At 45.8% G+C, this 19,851-nt stretch overlaps 1 pseudogene; it reads left to right on the plus strand.

The window, feature by feature from the left end:
- The first annotated feature begins 653 nt into the window (after positions 1 to 653).
- Positions 654 to 11,321, plus strand: LOC141191480 (PIH1 domain-containing protein 1-like; annotated as a pseudogene).
- The last annotated feature ends 8,530 nt before the right edge of the window (positions 11,322 to 19,851 follow it).

Below are 19,851 nucleotides of genomic sequence, written 5' to 3' on the forward strand. Positions count from 1 at the left end.
CTTAATGACGTCATGGCAGGTCCTTTTCAGACCATCGCGAGCTGCCGGCAAGCCAGGACGCATCGGATAAAGACACCGGGGGCCATCAGAAGGTAAGTATAATATTTATTTTTTATTTTATTCTTTTTTTACAGGTTCTATGGTACCCTGGTCCGGAGGAGAGTCTCCTCTTCTCCAAACCCGGGTACCATCCGCACATTGAAACTCATGGAATCTGCATGTACAGATCCAGTGATGCGGATTCCATGTGTTCCAATGCAAGTCAATGGCGGCGAAAGCGCCGCGCTTCCGCAAAATAATTGTTAGTGCTGCGTTAGTGCTTGCGTTCATTGGGGAACATGGCAAACCTTCTACCAAGCGTTTTTAAGTGTTTCTGCAGCAGAATTGCCGCTATCCCTGGCCCCCTCACACCACCCACACAGCCCCCTGGATGCCCCTCACACCACCCCCCTTTATGCCAGCACAGCATTTATTCACATGGTCAGTTCTCCCCGCCTCAGTCCTCACAGCACAACGCAGAACACGAGCTCCTCATCACCATCCTCCGGTCCCGGCACAATGTGCGCACTGCTGCAGCTGCAGGTGGAATAGTGTCCACTGACTGGACTAAGGAAGCCCCGCCCCTTCCGGTGACGTCATGATTCCATGAAATCACTCCTCCCCCTCAAGACATCAACTCCAATCTAGACGCTGCCCTGTTGCTGAGGCTGGTGACGCTGTAGCTGGGTGATTGCAGTCAGAGTAGTGGTGTTTGGCGTCTGTACTACAGGTAAGAAGATGGGAATGTGCCAAAGTGATTACTACATTCAGGACAATAAGTAGCTAGCTGTAGGTGTGCAGAATCTCACTCCCATTATTGTCAGGGTCTCGCACCCCCTCATGTCGTCAGCTGTCAGGCTCCCGCACCCCCTCGTGTCGTGGGCTGTCGGGCTCCCGCGCCCCCCCTCGTGTTGTGGGCTGTCGGGCTCCCGCGCCCCCCCTCGTGTCGTGGGCTGTCGGGCTCCCGCGCCCCCCCCTCGTGTCGTGGGCTGTCGGGCTCCCGCGCCCCCCCCTCGTGTCGTGGGCTGTCGGGCTCCCGCCCCCCCCTCGTGTCGTGGGCTGTCGGGCTCCCGTGCCCACCCCTCGTGTCGTGGGCTGTCGGGCTCCCGCGCCCCCCCTCGTGTCGTGGGCTGTCGGGCTCCCGCGACCCCCCCTCGTGTCGTGGGCTGTCGGGCTCCCGCGTCCCCCCTCGTGTCGTGGGCTGTCGGGCTCCCGCGCCCCCCCTTCGTGTCGTGGGCCGTCGGGCTCCCGCGCCTCCCCCTCGTGTCGTGGGTCGTCGGGCTCCCGCGCCCCCCCTCGTGTCGTGGGCCGTCGGGCTCCCGCGCCCCCCCCTCGTGTCGTGGGCTGTCGGGCTCCCACGCCCCCCCCTCGTGTCGTGGGCCGTCGGGCTCCCGCGCCCCCCCTCGTGTCGTGGGCCGTCGGGCTCCCGCGCCCCCCCTCGTGTCGTGGGCCGTCGGGCTCCCGTGCTCCCCCCTCGTGTCGTGGGCCGTCGGGCTCCCACGCCCCCCCCTCGTGTCGTGGGCCGTCGGGCTCCCGCACTCTCCCCTTGTCGTTGTCTGTGGAGAAGATTAATACATATTTTCATTTTTCAGGTTTTCTCTTATAAAACAAGAACCCTGAGCTTCTGTCTTTGACCGAAAAAATGGCATCTGACAAGTCGCTGCTGTCTGCAGAAATGAACACAAACATGGAGGAAGCGCTGTATGAACAGATGCTGATGAAGGTACGAAAGATGAATTGGAGAGGCCAGCAATCACCGGGTGAATGTCTCCTCCGTCAGCCGCTGGGGGCGCGGCAGTCTCCAACATTTACCTAATGTGTATTGTTGGCTTTAGACCCCTCACAGTTGTACTATTTTGGTGCAGGAAAAATCAGTTTGCATAACCATCCTGTTCATGTTACTCACTGATTCTCACTTATTGCCTCATTTCAGGCCAAACAGGAGATACAGAGCAGAATACCGAACTTACCAGAAAGCAGACAGATCAGACCCCAGCCGAGTGAGATGGGCGTCCTCTGATTATTATCCAGATTACTTTGTGCATATTATGCGACAGATACCACAGTGGGGCAGTGGGGTCTTAATGACTGCAACGGTCACATGATGCAACCAACGTGGGGGGTCACATCGTTTTTTCTTATACAGTTGGTTACATGTAAATGCTGCTTGGCTTTTGCCGATTTTATTGTGTTTTTGTTCACTTTTTGTTTTTATTTCTGGTAGATTTCTGCATTAAAACTCGCACATCCAAAAATACCAAAATCTTTATTAACATCTGCAAGTCGAACCAGATCTCAGCGCCCCCGGACCTGACGGAGCAGGAGTTAGTCAGCATCCAGGAATCTGATGATCCCTCCGGCTATCGAGTCCCCATGAGCCTCGGAGAGCCCCACGTTGAAGTTGATAATAGTACGTTTTTTTTTAATACAGCACGTCTCTTTTTAAAGGGGTAGTCCAGAGACATCCTTAAAGGGGATAAAATAGCAAGTATTACAACTTACTAATCCTCAATGATCAAAGGTGCCGTCTCCACAGGTTCTGGTAGGTCCACTTCCAGTCTGCGGAATAAAGTTTGTTGTTGTCTTTTGAACTTTTTTGGTTTAGATTTGGGACTTAAAGGGATTGCCCACTACTTGGATTCCCCTTTAAGAACTTATGCTAATTATTCATAGCAGCCCAACTAAGGTCAATGGATTGATTCGGCATCGCAAAGTATCTAAGTCCTGGTGCACTTTGTCCTACAGGTGGAGGCGGCTGCACGGCGTACGACATAGTGATTAATGGCACCTTCTTTGAGAAAATTAAGGTAACTGCAATTGCTTATTCCGACATACGAGCTGTCTGCTCTCCTTTGTGTCAGCTCCTTACTTTGTATTTTTTTTATTAGAATAATGAGCTTCTCAGGGAATTTTTTATCACCGTGGCCATGGAGGGACTAGAGAACAAGTACGAAATGGAGCTGTCAAGAGGTAACGACCGCATCACTGATATTTTCCTTGATTTTTCCAACACAAGGACTTGTTCTTTCGTGAAGCAAGTTTACCATATAATATATTGAACATTTTTATGTACTAACCTGTTGTATGGCACTGTATCAAATGCCTTTGAAAAGTCCAGATAGACGAAAACCACTAAGTTTCCCTGGTCCAACCTAGAACTCACCTCCCCATAGAATCTTTTCAGATTAGTTTGCAGGACAGATCCCTCATAATCATATGTTTAGGTTATTCTTATTGAGGTGCTCCAGGTTAGTATCTCTTAGAAAACCCTCAAAGATGTTGCCCACAGTACAAGTTAAACTTACCTGCCTATAAATTCCAGGCTCAGATATTATCCCGTTCTTGAATATTGGTACCACATTTGCTATGTGGGTGTAACACTGGTGGATATGGACCCACTGCCCCACGGGAGGGTTGTGACTAGGTGTCTACTGGGTCTCCGCTAGAACCTTTGGTGGTGAGGATAGACTGGGCCGCCAGTAGACACCAGGTACAACTTCAGTGCAGTCCCCGGGACTGCAGCAGCATTCCGGAGGTACCAGGGTACCAGACACAGGAGAGCGAAGACAAGGACTAGGTCAGACAGTCTGAGATCGGGGCAGGAAGCACAGGTTCAGGATAGAGAAAAATGGCAAGGGGGACAGGGGTTTTTGAGACCAGAAAACTCCTTTAACGCTTGCATCCTCTGTTGCTTGACTGCAACTCAAACAGTCAAATCAGTCAGTAAGAATTTAGGGCACTTCCATGGCGATATTTTGCATCAGTATTTGTTAGCAGACGCCAGGAGTGGATCCAAAACAGAAGAGGTGAAAGTGTTTCAGTTACTATTTTTCACTGTGTTTGTTCCCCTCTGGTCTTCAGCTTACAAATACTGCTGTAAATTAGTGCCCAAAATACTCACTGTGTGAATGAGGTGAGGAAGCTGCTTGTAGTACTGTAATAGAAGTCCTTATTCTGAGGATGAGTGCTGTAATTCTTGTCTTCTCTGCTCCATCAAACTCCCCAGAGCAGGGGCAACCCCTGGGGCAAAACTGCTGGCGGCAGATGTCCAGACGTATGACTCAGTGATGTGTGATGGACCCCGACTCCCAAACAAAATGAATCAGACACATACAAAATAAATACACAAATCATTGCAATTAGGTGTCAAACATTCTCAACTTTATTTAAATTTACATGACACCGAAAATGGCACAACCCTCGACTCACGAAGAGTCACCCTCCAGCGCTCAGGAGAGAAAAACCCCCTGTGGAGGAAACCTCTAGGGAATCATGGCTCGAGGGCTGCCCTTCCCTTGGGCTTAGAGAGTTAGTGCCGATATATGACGGAGTTTTAGAATTTGTACATATTTACAGAGAACGACATAACAAATATAGACTATTAATGTGATAGCTGCGATATCTGTCACCACATTTATTGCTGGAACGAATTTAGTTGATCTGATTTCCCAGGTGGATCTACCACTTCTCCCTTACAGATCCAGCTCCGTCTCTCAAGAAGTTGGGCACTTGGTTACAGGGGTTGCTCATTATGGATAACCCCTAATAGGATGAGTATCCCCCCCCCTCCCAATTTATCACCCATTAAAGTCAAGGATCCATCCATGAACTCCCAAAGAAGAGCAGCTCTTTGTACATAGTAACAGAAGGGGATCCTGTTTTGGGGACCCCCCCTCTGTTACCTTCCCATGCCCCCGGGGTGTCTAAGAAGACAACCCCTTTCCCTGCTAGAACCTCCAAATTACACCAACGTTGGCACATTATGTGGGGTGGTCAAGCTCAAGGTCCTCAGGCGCATCATCAGTAATGGCGTTGATCATGGCAGTGCGGCATTCTTTTATGGAATCTTCTTTATGACACTTGTTTATGCCCTCACAATAGTTGTCATGGTTACTACAAGGGCTATTACTGATGCAGGGTCCAAGTATTAACCCTTTCATCATTGGTAATTCACTTTCATTATGGAGGCAAATAACTGCACTTGTTACCAAGCAGGAGTCTTATCATTACGGCTTCCCTTAGGCACCATAAGAAATACAGATTATAGAACATACGTACAAGTGTTTCAGGAGTGTTTTGCACTTTTTAGATCCATAGATTGGGCTTATAACTAGCACTTTACAAAGCAGAAAATTAAGAGGAAATTACTTGTAAAATAATATTATAAGGAATTGCATTTCAAGCATTTTCCTAATGTGCATTCTGCATACTTGCATAGTTACATAGGTTGAAAAAGTTTGAACTTTAATGTCCTAGGTCTATCTCCAAAGTTATACATTTTCTATTACTAGATTATTTATAACCCACAATGTCATGTTTTGTTAAAAAAGTATCCAGCCCTTCTATAAATGCTGTTATACTATCTGCCATTACTATATCTTGTGGTTGGCATTCCACAGTCTGACTGCTCTAACTGTAAAGAATCCTTTCCTATTAAGTTGCCAGAATCGCTTCACCTCCGCTTGTTATAAATGTTCCTGGTGCTTTGTAAGGTCCTGGAAAGTGATAAGTCATGTGCCAGTACTATGCATTGACCACATATGTATTTATACATATAAATGTATATTTATGAAGGAGATGATAATTACCCTTCATAGAGGTGTTACGATCATTCATAAATTGCTTTCATAGGTTTGATCTCCAGGATTAGGAGAGATTTGGGGTGTAAACGTAATAAACAATGAGTAAAACATCAAAGCAAACGAAAAAGGGTTTGTGACCCAAACTGGTAGGTGAGACCGGCTAGCCCCATATTATACGAGGTCACAACCAGGTTTCGCCTGAGGAGGGCAGCACTAATGAGTCCTCAGGAGCGCATAACCCTGAAATATGCAGCGATTCTACACTACCCATTATAAAAGGGTTTAATATGCTACTTACTACCATGTTTTAATTAAGATACAAGGCATACTTGTAAGGAGAGATGAAAAAGGTGATGGGGGACAACATATAAATATACTGAGGAACTCTATACACTAGTGGCCAAAATTGAGGCAACACCCCCAAGATTTATGAATTTTTAGCATTTTGCCAATACCAATACAAATTTCATGAATGTTTTTGATTTCACTGTAAATTTTTTAAGTAGAAATAAAATCTCATATAGAAACACAATATTAGCAGGAAATTTGTTAATTTGTCAACAAATTGGACACTATTGTCACTCAGATGACTGTGGGAGAAAAGCCATTGATTTGTCCTATTTTCATATCTAACACTAAATGTTAATACTCAGTTGGACAGCCCTCAGCCTTGATGACGGCCTGGCATCTACTTGGCATGCTATCTACCAGTTTGTGTAAATCAGATGGTGTGATGATATGAAGCCATGATTTGATGATGGCTGCAGTGAGTTCCTGCTTGTGTGAAGCCCGCTGTTTTGACACCGCTCTTTTGATAGGATTGAGATCGGGGCTGTTTCCTGGCCAATTCAATAGCTGGACATTTTTGTCCTTGAACCAAGAGAGACATTTTTTAGCTGTATGGCATGGGGCTCCATCTTAAAATAAACGGTGTCCCTTCACCAAATGCATCATGTGCCGAAGGAATGAGTTTAGGCTGAAGGACTTCCTTGATGTACTTTTCAGCATTAACTGTTTCTTCAATTACCTGCAGCCGACCACCTGCATCTCTGGACACGCAGCCCCCTACCATAACACTCAGAGGAGGCTTCATGGTGGGTATTGTACCCTCTGGCAACCAGTCCTCTCCAGGTCGTCGTCGAACGTAGCGGACACCATCGCTGCCAAAGATGGATATGCGTGTCTCATCGCTCCATATAACATTTCTCCATTGTTCAATGGTCCATTTACAATGTTCTTTGGCCCCTGCAGACGTTTCTGACACTGTGAGGCATTCAAAAATGGCTTTTTACCTGGTATTCTGGCTCTTAACCCCGCGTTTACCAGTCGTCGTCGAACCGTCCGATCAGACACTGTCACTCCGGTGTTAACAAGCTCCTTGTTGATGTTAACAGCCGTTTATTTCCTGTTATTTAGGGCGATTCTAACAATTCTTCTATCAGTCTGAGGACTTGTAGCCTTCTTCCTTTCTCTACCTGGTTTATTCTTTATCGAACCAGTCTCTTGAAACCGCTTACACACTTTGAGAACGAAAACATGTAATTGCTTACCTTCTGATGACAAACTGGCTTTAAAATATAAAAACCGCATTTTAATCGCACAATATCTGTCTTAAATCACACCCAGGTCACTATAAACCAACATAGAATACATATCGCAGAAGAGGGCGTGTGTACAAGTAAGTAGGTCAGTGAAAACCTCCATTAAATATTGGTGATGGTGAAAAACTGAAGGTGTTGCCTCAATTTTGGCCACTGGTGTATAACACAAAATATAAACAAAAAAGAAAGGGAAGAACATTTCTGCAAAAAAAACGTGTCGCTCGGCAGGAAAATCCCCTTGATATTGCGTTTTTTGAGATTTTTTTTTCCCGTTCTTTAGAAACGCTGCAAAAATACTGAAAGAATAGACATGAAACTGCTTCAAATCTGCAAGGATTCACTTTTCCTGGTACTATCAAACATAGCGTTTTTGGGAACTTGGAGCTCTATATTACAAATATATCCATCCCTCCAGTTGAAAGAAATTAGCATTTTCCTGGAGGGAAGTTTATATTTTACATTATGTCAGTTTTTGTCTATCGATGATAAAGTGCAGTTTGCAGCAATTTTTATTGTGACATATACCCAAATCATTCACGAAAATATTTCACATTCAACGCGCGTCGGGCGGGCCTGCGTCCTCTCACATGCCAGGGCTGAGTTTCAGTTCCAGTCTGACCCTGTTAATCATCTATGGTTTCCCTTCAGAGTGGAAAATGCTGAAAAATCGGAAGTTCCTGGGATCCATTCTTGAACAGAATATCAGAACCAAATCAAAACCGATGATTCAGGAAATGGACATAATGGGGTAAGTCCCAACTCTAAGGTACAAGTCTATGGCATACAGTCTGTAAAAGACGACAGAGTAGGCTGCTGTTGCGCATCGGCAGCTTCTTCTCTGATGTTCCTCGCTCATCCATGTCTTATAATACCACATTTCCCCTAGGGACACAAAGTATGACGAGCGTCACTCCTTCTGGTGATAGGTTATACCCAACAGATGGGGCAGCGCCACTCCTCGTGGTGATGGGTTATACCCAACAGATGGGGGAGCGCCACTCCTTGAGGTGATAGGTTATGCCCAACAGATGGGGGAGCGCCACTCCTCGTGGTGATGGGTTATACCCAACAGATGGGGGAGCGCCACTCCTCGTGGTGATGGGTTATACTCAACAGATGGGGGAAGTTGCAGAATGGCTTGTTATGGTGCAAGAACAATGTGGACATTGTTTTTTTTTTTGTTGTTTTAACTATTATGTCTTTATGTTCTTTATTTTTTTCCTACAGACCCTCCCAGCTAACTCCAAGCAAGTCACTGATCTCAGAAGTTGAAAGGTTTGGGTTACTTTGAGCTTTAATGCATGCATTTACTTTTTTTAGAATCCCATCTTACGAAAAATATAGGATATCCAACTTCTTGGACTCCAAAAATAAGGGGGCTGCAGCCTGGAAGTAACCCCGCTGCCCTTTTTAAAGAATATGCTGGTGTGGGGCAGCTACCCAGATTTTCACTGTGCAGGAGAACTGCAGCTAAGCCCATTCACTTTGCTGGATCTATGCTGTCGTTCCGCTGCACAGTGGAGGCCATGATGCCAATGTGCAGGGAATGACCGTGAAAGGGGCTGTTCCTCATTACCAGCATCAGTGCCCCTTTATTATATTAGAGATTGACCCCAACAGATCATAAATTGATGGTGTACCCTTGCATTATACTGCTGCCTTCCTTTTTTTATCAGTTCACCCGTGAAACCAGATTACATGATTGTGGCGGAACCTCCTGTAGGACACCCAAGTTTTCTGGTGGCTGAAGTCTCTTTACCTAAAGTGGTGAGACCCTCAGATGTGGTTTAGGATTGTGACCTTTTTGTATTTAATGTGATTTCCAATAGTCTTCCTTTATTAAAAGTCTATGCCAACCTCGTGCTACCGGTCCTCCTCTGCCAACTTTTATCATCACAGCTTTGATGTGTCCACAGTAGCCAATTGCTGGCAGCTGTGACACATTTGCTGGATGATGATGATATAATTATTTTTTCATACCATGGTGGGTTGTTTGCAAGCTGTTGGAATGAGAAAGAAGATCTCTGTAAACGACTGTCAGCAGAGAACGACTGTTCAAACCAAGCACAGACGCCCAGTGCTTCACGGCGGGACCAGTCATTTATATAAACCTCCCCCCCTGCTTGTTTCCCCTCCATCTCCACCATCACCTCTTCTTTGACAGTTCTGGCTTCATAGATCCACAGAGGAGATAGAGGGAAAACAAGCTGCTGGGAAGATGTATATATTATTATTATTATTTAATTATATAGTGCCATTGATCTCATGGTGCTGGTGCATATAAATGATGTTATAATGATGATATAAATGATGAAAGAGGCTTGTTGCAATAGTGTAGAACACGCCGCTCTTTATTTTTTCTATATTAATGCGACATTTGGAGGAATCGCACAGAAAATGCTTTAAATGTCTTTATTTTTTAATTTGATTTTTCTCATGTCCATGATTCACATTGCGTTAAATGAGGCATAATGAAGATGAAGAATGTTTCAGCTAATGTAGCCTTCATCAGACAGGATAATGTAGCTTAAGGGGACCCACTTGGTTAAATATAGGGGTCAGTTCTGGTCTTCCCAAAAAGCAGATTAAGTAGTCACCACACGGGAATCTGGTGATTACTGGGTTTGCTTTTGGGGACCCCAGATTTCTTCATATAACCGAGTGGGCCTTCTGACTAATGAAGGCTACGTTATCTGAAATTCTGGTACCATTCATTATGCCTCACTTAAAGGGGTTGTCTGGCACTTTAATATTAATGACCTATCCTAAGGATATTCCATTAGTATTAAAGTGGTGGACAACCCCTTTTAATGCCGTGTGAATCCTAAAAAATATTTGAAGCCTTTTCTGTGAGCAGTTCCTCCACGTGTCAGATTTAATGTATGAGACGTGTGGAGCTACACAGTAACTTCTAGTTGGCCACGTATCAAGATAAAAGTTTAGATTTTTGTGCACTTGTTGGTTACAACTTTCTTTCCCGTACAGAAGCATTCAGCGACATAAGCGTTGTTACCACTCTGGTCTTCTCTTTACGGTCTTCTGCTAGATCTCTTGTGTTGGACTTGGGTGAAGACAGAATAGTCAGACGTCCCGATTTGTATCATCTAGACGTCTTCATTCCTTACAATATCATCCAAGAACAAAGTGGAGCTCAGTTCAACAAGGACAGTAAGGTGAGACAATTAAGCAAAGCTGGACATGTCTTATAGCCCATTCTGAAATCTCCTTCTTAAAGAGGTTCTCTGAGAAAATGTATAAAATAAAATTTTAAAAAATGTATACATTTATTTAGCAAAAATAAATTCTTTTAATTGGTGGATAATTCTATGTGAATACTTTTATTCCCAAAAATGGCAAAAGTATTCTCGGAGTGATACCTTTATTGGCTAACCAGAAAAAAAAAAATATATATGCAAGCTTTCAGAGCACAGAGGCTCCTTCTTCAGGCAATATTACAAATGAATTCTTAACATTTGTAATCCTGCCTGAAGAAGGAACCTGTGTGCTCTGTAAGTTTGCATATATATATATATTTTTCTGGTTAGCCAATAAAGGTATCACTCCGAGAATACTTTTGCCATTTTTGGGCATAAAATTATTTCCATCAAATTTTCTGGCTAACACGGCACCACAATATAAATTTGTACTGTACATCACAATTAGGGGATAATAATTGCATATGGACATAATGGCCAACGATGTCAGCAGCCATCCATCCTAGATGGGTGAAGGTAAACTGTTTGAGACGGACATCTCTGACCTACCTGTCGGAATCAAGAACGTGCATCTATGTCATCAATTGACTGACTGATCACGTCCATGAGTCAACATGTTGTAAACCTGTCATGGTGAGTGAGCCGATAGGATGCTGCCCCTCACCCTGACAGGAACTTATCTATCACAACATATAGTTGCCCAGAGACATCTGAATGCATCGGCTTTCCTTTATGCCATTCATCAAACATGTCGTATATTTTGTGTATAGCGAGTCACAAGCCTCGCACTGCTCTGCGTCTTATCATTTGGTTCTATGAGCTGCAGTAAAACGTGACGTATATTCCAGGTGCTGACTATCACAATGCCGGTCCAGCCAGCATAGCGGTGGGCTCAGAAGATCAGCTTTGGAAATCGTTCCTCTTATATAGATCCAGTGGATCCTACTTACATTCGCTGCTGTTTACATTGTATGGTTACAAGTCTATTTACACTTCAATATGACTCCAGGATAAATTTTTGTCTTTCTTATACTTGCCGTATATTTTTCCCAAGGAGGGGGTTTAGGTATTGTGCTTTTTTTTTTTTTTTTTATTTCTACTGTAATATTTCATAATATCTGTGAATAAGTCTTGAAAATAATTTGCATTGAAAAGGTTGAGATCCTCTGAATCTACAGGGATTTTTAGGAATTAAAAATCTACAGCAGTAAATCTGCAGCAGAATTTACATTTTGCACCATGTCTGGATTTAGTAGCAGCTGCCCCTTTAAATGGAATATGTCAGCAGGTTTTTGCTACCCCATTTGAGAGCAGCATAATCCGAGGCCCTGATTCCAACGATGTATCACTTACGGGGCTGCTTGGTGTTATTTTGATAAAATTGCAGGTTTTTTTTTCTCATGCAGATCTCTGAATGCTGAGCTCTGTATAATAACCCCACCCCTGATTGTTCAGACACAAATATATCTGTTGAAAATAGTCTGGTGTAGGCCCGAGAAATACAAGTGTGGTTTTGCAGTTCCACGGGTCAAATCTCTGTATTATCCTGCTTTTTTGCATTTTTTGCTGTAAAGAAAAACAGTACTGTCTCCTGATTGTTCAGACACAAATATATCTATTTAAAATTTTCTGGTATACCCCAGTAAACAATAACTGTGGTTTTGCCATTCCACGGTAAAAATCTCTATTATTCACCTTTTAGTATTTTTTCCGTAAAGAAAAACAGTAATAATTTCTCCCTGATTGTTCAGATTGTTTAAAAGAGTCGGGTGTAGGCCAGAGAAATAGAACTGTGGTTTTCCTCTTCCACGGTTCTGATCTACTTTATTACCCTTTTTCCATTGATGGTGCGAGTGTAAGCTATTTTACTTACTTTACAATGGGCAAGGCGCGTGGCAAGGGACATGGAAGTGGACGTTCTGGTGATGGTGCATGCAGAGGACGGGGCCGTGGCCAAGGTGAAAATGTGCCACAACCAACAGCCATATCTTCTCGCTCCCACTTCTTGACCGAATTACTAGGGAAGCACAGAACAACACCAGATCAGTGTGAACAGGTTATTAATTGGATAGCAGATAATACTTCCAGTTACCTGGGCACCACCACCTCCGGTCTGTCTTCCACACGGTCAACTCTTAGTAGCCATGAGTCTCGACCGCATACTCCTCCTCACCCTGATGCTCCTCCCTCCCACCATGCCGAGTGTCATCAGACAGCAACTGATCCCACACTTGGACACTCTGAAGAGCTGTTCACTGGTCCATTTCCAGATTTGTGCCCCTCGTCTGCTCCGCTTGAAGTGGTGGAAGAGGAGATCCCATGTAGAGATGCCCAAATATTTGAACAGCCACGGCCAGAGGAAGTCAACGCTGGCAATTTGTCACAAGAGGTTGACGATGACGAGACACAATTGCCAGGAAGTGAGGAGGAGGATCGTGGTGCGCAAGTGGAAGAGGAGGAGGTGGTGGATGATCTAGTAACTGACCCAATGTGGCAGGAGGACATGCAGAGCGAGGCCAGCAGCAGACAGGGTGAGGGAGGTAGAGTACCCCAATAGGCAGAAAAAAGCAGTGTAGTGGCCGCACACAGAAGGCCGGCAACAGTTCCCCGTAACACCAACACGAGGGACGTTGCCAGTACAACCTGTAGGTCTTCCAGAGTCTGGAATTTTTTTAAAGACTCTGCTGATATCCCCAAAAAGGCAATTTGTACCACCTGCCATGCCAGCATCAGCAGGGGTGACAAAACTACCAGCCTGACCACCACCAGCATGATCAGGCACATGGCAGCAAAGCACCCGACTTTGTGGGGCGAACCCCAGGGTCCATGACCAGTGTCAGCGGGTGTCACCTGTTGTGTGTGCATGGCAATCCCCTGTCCATACTGCATGCAAAGATGCCCCCTCCTCTCAGTCTTTATGGCAGTCTCTCAAGAGTGTGCAAAGCAGTCATCAAAGCAAAAGGTGGCTACTTTGAAGAACCTAGAATATAAGACATATTTTCAGTTGTTTCACACTTTTTTAAGTATATAATTCCACATGTGTTAATTCATAGTTTTGATGCCTTCAGTGTGAATGTACAATTTTCATAGTCATGAAAATACAGAAAAATCTTTAAATGAGAAGGTGTGTCCAAACTTTTGGTCTGTACTGTATGTACCATCTTGACAAACTTTGAGGAGTCCACCAAGATGGTGAGTGGCGATGACGCCATCATTAGCGTCAGCATTCCACTTGTCTGTCTTTTGCAATGCTCTCTGCAGAGAATTAAAGAGCAGGCATTGCAGCCAGAGTATGATGAGATGGATCAAGAAGCCGTAGCGGTCGATTACACACAGCCCAGCCTCATCTCATCCCAACGTGCATTGGGGGACAATGAGGGAGAGGAGGAGGAGGAAGAACAGGAGCTTGTATCATGCGCTGTAGACGGTAGTACCTGTACAACTGTCATACTGTCAGTTCAGCGTGGGTGGCCTGAGGACAGGGGGGGGGGGAGGAGGAGGAGGAGAGCATGGTCAGTCGTCATCTTGGTGAGGACACGGAAGTCTTGCCCGTTACCAGTCTGGCACGCATGGCTGACTTTATGTTACTCTGCCTTAACCGTGACCCTCGCGTTGTCAAAATGTTGGGTGACAGTCATTACTGGTTGGTGACACTTTTAGACCCCCGCTACAAGGACAACTTTCACTCTCTTATTCCTGAGGTGGAGAGGTCTACGAAAATGGGGCAGTACCAGAAGGCCCTTGCTGCAGAACTGTTAAAAAAAAATTCCCATCTGAACACGCTAGCGGCAGAGGTCACAGTTCGTTGACCAACCAAGGCGTACAAGCGAGAAAGAGGCAACTCCAATCCAGCAGGGGCAGGGGAACACTGTCAACATTCTGGGACAGTTTTCTGAGACCTGCCCAGCTTACAGGCCCTCAGGCGCGGGGTACTCTCACAAGCAGTGGAAAGTTTCAAAAGATGGTGAGGGAGTACCTTGCCGACCGTACCAGCGTCCTCCGTGATTCCTCTGTGCCTTTTAATTATTGGGTATCCAAGCTGGACACTTGGAATGAAATTGCTCTGTACGCCTTGGAGGTCCTGGCCTGCCCTGCCGCTAGCGTGTTATCGGTGCGTGTTTTTAGTGCTGCTGGGGTAATTATAACTGATAAGCGCACTCGCCTGTTAACTGACAATGCTGAAAAGCTGACCCTTATCAAAATGAACAGTAGCTGGATTGGGCCAGACTTCTCATCACCACCAAATGACAGCAGAGTAACATAAAGTCAAATCCACTGTGTTATTTCGGAAGGTGTATTCACATGCACCGCTTCACACCCACACATGGGTATACGCTTCCTCATTTCGGCTGTTTTATGTTCTTCTCCTTATCCTCAGCCTCCACCACCACTATACCACCAGGGTGACCGTGGTCCGTGTTGCCATTATTGAAAGTTCCTCCGTCCTTATTTTTGTCAGCTTTTGCTTGGAAGGCATAAGCAAAGACTGTGGGAGACCCACTCCCCAATAATGGGAATAATATTTTTAAAATGCTGTACTGTATGGCTCTTGTAAGGGGCATTAAACGCGTCTTGTTAAGCTACTGCGACCTCCACCACTTTTCCGAGGGGCATTCAAACCGTCTTGTTAAGCTACTGCGATCTCCACCACTTTTCCGAGGGGCATTAAAAGCGTCTTGTTAAGCTACTGGGACCTCCACCACTTTTCCGAGGAGCATTAAAACCGTCTTGTTAATCTACTGGGACTTCCACATCTCTTCCAAGGGGCATTCAAACCGTCTTGTTAAGCTACTGGGACCTCCACCACTTTTCTGAGGGGCATTAAAAGCGTCTTATTAAGCTACTGGTACGTCCACCACTTTTCCGAGGGGCATTAAAAACGTCTTGTTAAGCTAGTGGGACCTCCACGTCTCTTCCAAGGGGCATTCAAACCGTCTTGTTAAGCTACTGGGACCTCCACGTCTCTTCCAAGGGGCATTCAAACCGTCTTGGTAAGCTACTGCGACCTCCACCACTTTTTCGAGGGGCATTAAAAGCATCTTATTAAGCTACTGGGACCTCCACCACTTTTCCGAGAAGCATTAAAACCGTCTTGCTAAGCTACTGGGACCTCCACGTCTCTTCCAAGGGGCATTCAAACCGTCTTCTTAAGCTACTGGGACCTCCACGTCTCTTCCAAGGGGCATTCAAACCTTCTTGTTAAGCTACTGGGACCTCCACGTCTCTTCTGAGAGGCATTAAAAGAGTATTGTTAAGCTACTGGGACCTCCACCACTTTTCCGAGGGGCATTAAACCGTCTTTTTAAGCTACTGGTACCTCCACGTCTCTTCCAAGGGGCATTCAAACCATCTTGTTAAGCTACTGGGACCTGCACCACTTTTCCAAGGGGCATTCAAACAGTCTTGTTAAGCTACTACGACCTCCACCACTTTTCCAAGGGGCATTAAAACCGTCTTGTTAAGCTACTGGGACCTCCACTTTTCCGAGGGGCATTAAAAGCATCTTGTTAAGCTACTGGGACCTCCACCACTTTTCCGAGGAGCATTAAAACCATCTTGTTAAGCTACTGTGACCTCCACGTCTCTTCCAAGGGGCATTCAAAGCGTCTTGTTAAGCTACTGGGACCTCCACCACTTTTCCGAGGGGCATTAAAAGCATCTTGTTAAGCTACTGGGACCTCCACCACTTTTCCGAGGAGCATTAAAACCATCTTGTTAAGCTACTGTGACCTCCACGTCTCTTCCAAGGGGCATTCTAACCATCTTGTTAAGCTACTGTGACCTCCACGTCTCTTCCAAGGGGCATTCAAACCGTCTTGTTAAGCTACTGGGATCTCCACTTCTCTTCTGAGGGGCATTAAAAGCGACTTGTTAAGCTTCTGTGACCTCCACCACTTTTCCGAGGGGCATTAAAACCGTCTTGTTAAGCTACTTGGACCTCCACGTCTCTTCCAAGGGGCATTCAAACTGTCTTGTTAAGCTGCTGGGACCTCCACGTCTCTACCAAGGGGCATTCAAACCGTCTTGTTAAGCTACTGCGACCTCCACCACTTTTTCAAGGGGCAGTAAAAGCGTCTTTTTAAGCTACTGGGACCTCCACCACTTTTCCGAGAAGCATTAAAACCGTCTTGTTAAGCTACTGGGACCTCCACTTCTTTTCCAAGGGGCATTCAAACCATCTTGTTAAGCTACTGGGACCTCCACGTCTCTTCTGAGAGGCATTAAAAGCATCTTGTTAAGCTAGTGTGACCTCCACAACTTTTCCAAGGGGCATTAAAACTGTCTTGTTAAGCTACTGGGACCTCCACGTCTCTTCCAAGGGGCATTCAAACAGTCTTGTTAAGCCACTGGGACCTTCACGTCTCTTCCAAGGGGCATTCAAACTGTCTTGTTAAGCTACTGGGACCTCCACGTCTCCTCCAAGGGGCATTCAAACCGTCATGTTAAGCTACTGCGACCTCCACCACTTTTCCAAGGGGCATTAAAATCGTCTTGTTAAGCTACTGGGACCTCCACCACTTTTCTGAGGAGCATTAAAACCGTCTTGTTAAGCTACTGGGACCTCCACGTCTCTTCCAAGGGGCATTCAAACCGCCTTGTTAAGCTACTGGGACCTCCACTACGTTTCTGAGGGGCATTAAAACCATCTTGTTAAGCTACTGGGACCTCCACCACTTTTCTGAGGAGCATTAAAACCGTCATGTTAAGCTGCTGGAACCTCCACGTCTCTTCTGAGGGGCATTAATAGCGTCTTGTTAAGCTACTGTGACCTCCACGTCTCTTCCAAGGGGCATTCAAACCGTCTTGTTAAGCTGCTGGGACCTCCACGTCTCTTCTGAGGGGCATTAATAGCGTCTTGTTAAGCTACTGCGACCTCCACCACTTTTCCAAGGGGCATTAAAACCGTCTTGTTAAGCTACTGGGATCTCCACGTTTCTTCTGAGGGGCATTAAAAGCGTCTTCTTAAGCTACTGTGACCTCCAGCACTTTTCCGAGGGGTATTAAAACCGTCTTGTTAAGCTACTGGGACCTCCACCACTTTTCCAAGGGGTATTAAAACCGTCTTGTTAAGCTACTGGGACCTCCACATCTCTTTTGAGGGGCATTAATAGCGTCTTGTTAAACCACTCTGAACTCCACAGCTCTTCCAAGGGGCATTGATATGTTGTTTTTAATTAACTCTAACCTCCACGACTCTTCGAACGGGCATTGCAGTTCCTCTTAATTTTTGGCAGCTTTTTCTTGGAAGGCATAAGCAAATACTATGGGAGACCCACTCCCCAATAATGGGAATAATGTTTGTAATATGCTGTACTGCATGGCTCTTGTAAGGGGCATTGCAAGCTCCTTCGTCCTAATTTTTGGCAGCTTTTGCATGGAAGGCATAAGCAAAGACTATGGGAGACCCACTCCCCAATAATGGGAATAATGTTTGGAATATGCTGTACTGCATGGCTCTTGTAAGGGGCATTGCAAGTTCCTCCGTCCCAATTTTTGGCAGCTTTTGCTTGGAAGGCATAAGCAATGACTATGGGATACACACTCCCCAATAATGGGAATAATGTTTGTACTATGCTGTACTGTATGGCTCTTGGAAGGGGCATTAAAAGCCCCTCTTCCGAGGGGCATTCAAACCGTCTGGTTAAGCTACTGGGACCTCCACGTCTTTTCCGAGGGGCATTAAAACCATCTTGTTAAGCTACTGTGACCTCCATGTCTTTTCAAAGGGACATTAAAACAGTCTTGTTAAGCCACTCTGAACTCCACAGCTCTTCCTAGGGGCATTGAAATGTTGTTTTTAATTACCTCTAACCTCCACAACTCTTCCAACAGACATTGCATTTCCTCCTAATTTTAGTCAGCTTTTGCTTTTCAATGCAAAGGCGAAAACTAAGGGAGACCCACTCCCCAATAGTGGGTAGAAGGTTTTTAGTACGCTGTAATCCACGTCTGTTTCAAGGGGCATTGCAGTTCCTCATAATTTTTGGAAAGCCTTCCATTCACTGTTTAGGCCAACAGTGTACAGGAGACCCAGTTGCTATAAATGGAAAAAACTGTTTAGTTAAGGCCCTCTGACCTCCATGTCATTTCCAAGGTACATTGGAGTGCCTCGAAATTTTTGGTAGGCATTGCACTCACTGTATGCCCTATAACTGTGTAGCCAAACCGCTCCTTTTGTTACAGAAACATATCCTACAAGACATATGTGGTTGACTGGCCTGATATTGATGTGAATGGTCCCTGTTCCTCCTGCTCTCCTTTGCCACCACCTCATCCATCATTCATCACCTGAAGCTTTGTTTTAACGGGAGTCATAGAACTGGGATAGTAGCAGGAAAACATCCAGCAATCCTCGGAGGAGGTAGGATATGCGCCAAAACGCTGACCACCTCAGGCCTTGCCGCTACTACATACATGCGCTTGCATTCCAACAAAACAAAGCAGATGCTAACTTGTATCATCATCATGGTCCTCACCTTGGCACTCTCAACTTCCCTGATGGAAAAGCCAGGGCCCACCGGAGGAGTCTGGTTCTCTGGTGGGCTCGTCCAATGCTGCCCTAAAGCAGGCCAGGCTAAGAAAAGTGTGTGGGGGGATGTTCCAAGGAGAAATAGGGGCGGCTGGGGACCGTTTATGGACACCCGGCTGCCCCCAGGCGGCTGGCGACCGAGTATGGACACCCGGCCGCCCCCTGGCGGTTGGGGACCGAGTGTGGACACCCCGCCGCCGGGCGGCTGGGGACTGAGTATGGATACCAGGCCGCCAACGCTGCCATGACATGGTGGCCAGATTCCGCCTCCACATGCCTAAAAGGCCCAATTTCAAGTGCAAGCAAGCAGTATGGTATTGCAGCCTGGGGGTGGGTGGGTGGTTGGCTGCATATTTGCGCTTGCATTGCAAGGAATGGGGGAGGTACAATTGAACACTGCCCTGGGACAAGAACTTGCACGGGGATAGTTGCAAGTCTGCATCTTCTGATGCGGCAAGGATGACTTCTGATGGGCACACTTTTAGGCAGTGATCGGGGACTCAGAGATGCTTCCAGGGGTCTTCCCCTTGCTGTCCCCATGTCTTTTCAGCACTGTATGCATGTGTCACACAGCACATGGCCAGATAAGGTTGTAAAATGTTAAAATGACATTTCCCGGTGAATGCATTTGTCACGGTTGAAGCAATACAAAAGTGCAAAAACGCATTAAAAATGCTACTTGTGAACATAGCCCAAGGTGTGGAGGAGTATTTTTTTTTTTTGTTATTTATTTCACCTTATACACAAGTCTTTACCCTGGAAAGGAACTTCCTTAACATATTTCACAGGAAAGCAGTTTCAGTTTAGTTTTTGAACGTTTTATTGTGAGCCCTTAAAAGTGGCTTAATACCTCTGACCACGTTGTTGACAGAAGTGACCTGGGG

This window comes from Phyllobates terribilis, unplaced genomic scaffold, assembly GCF_046119375.1.
Source record: "Phyllobates terribilis strain yellow unplaced genomic scaffold, ASM4611937v1 Scaffold_46__1_contigs__length_10046794, whole genome shotgun sequence".
Classification (NCBI taxonomy): Eukaryota; Metazoa; Chordata; class Amphibia; order Anura; family Dendrobatidae; genus Phyllobates; species Phyllobates terribilis.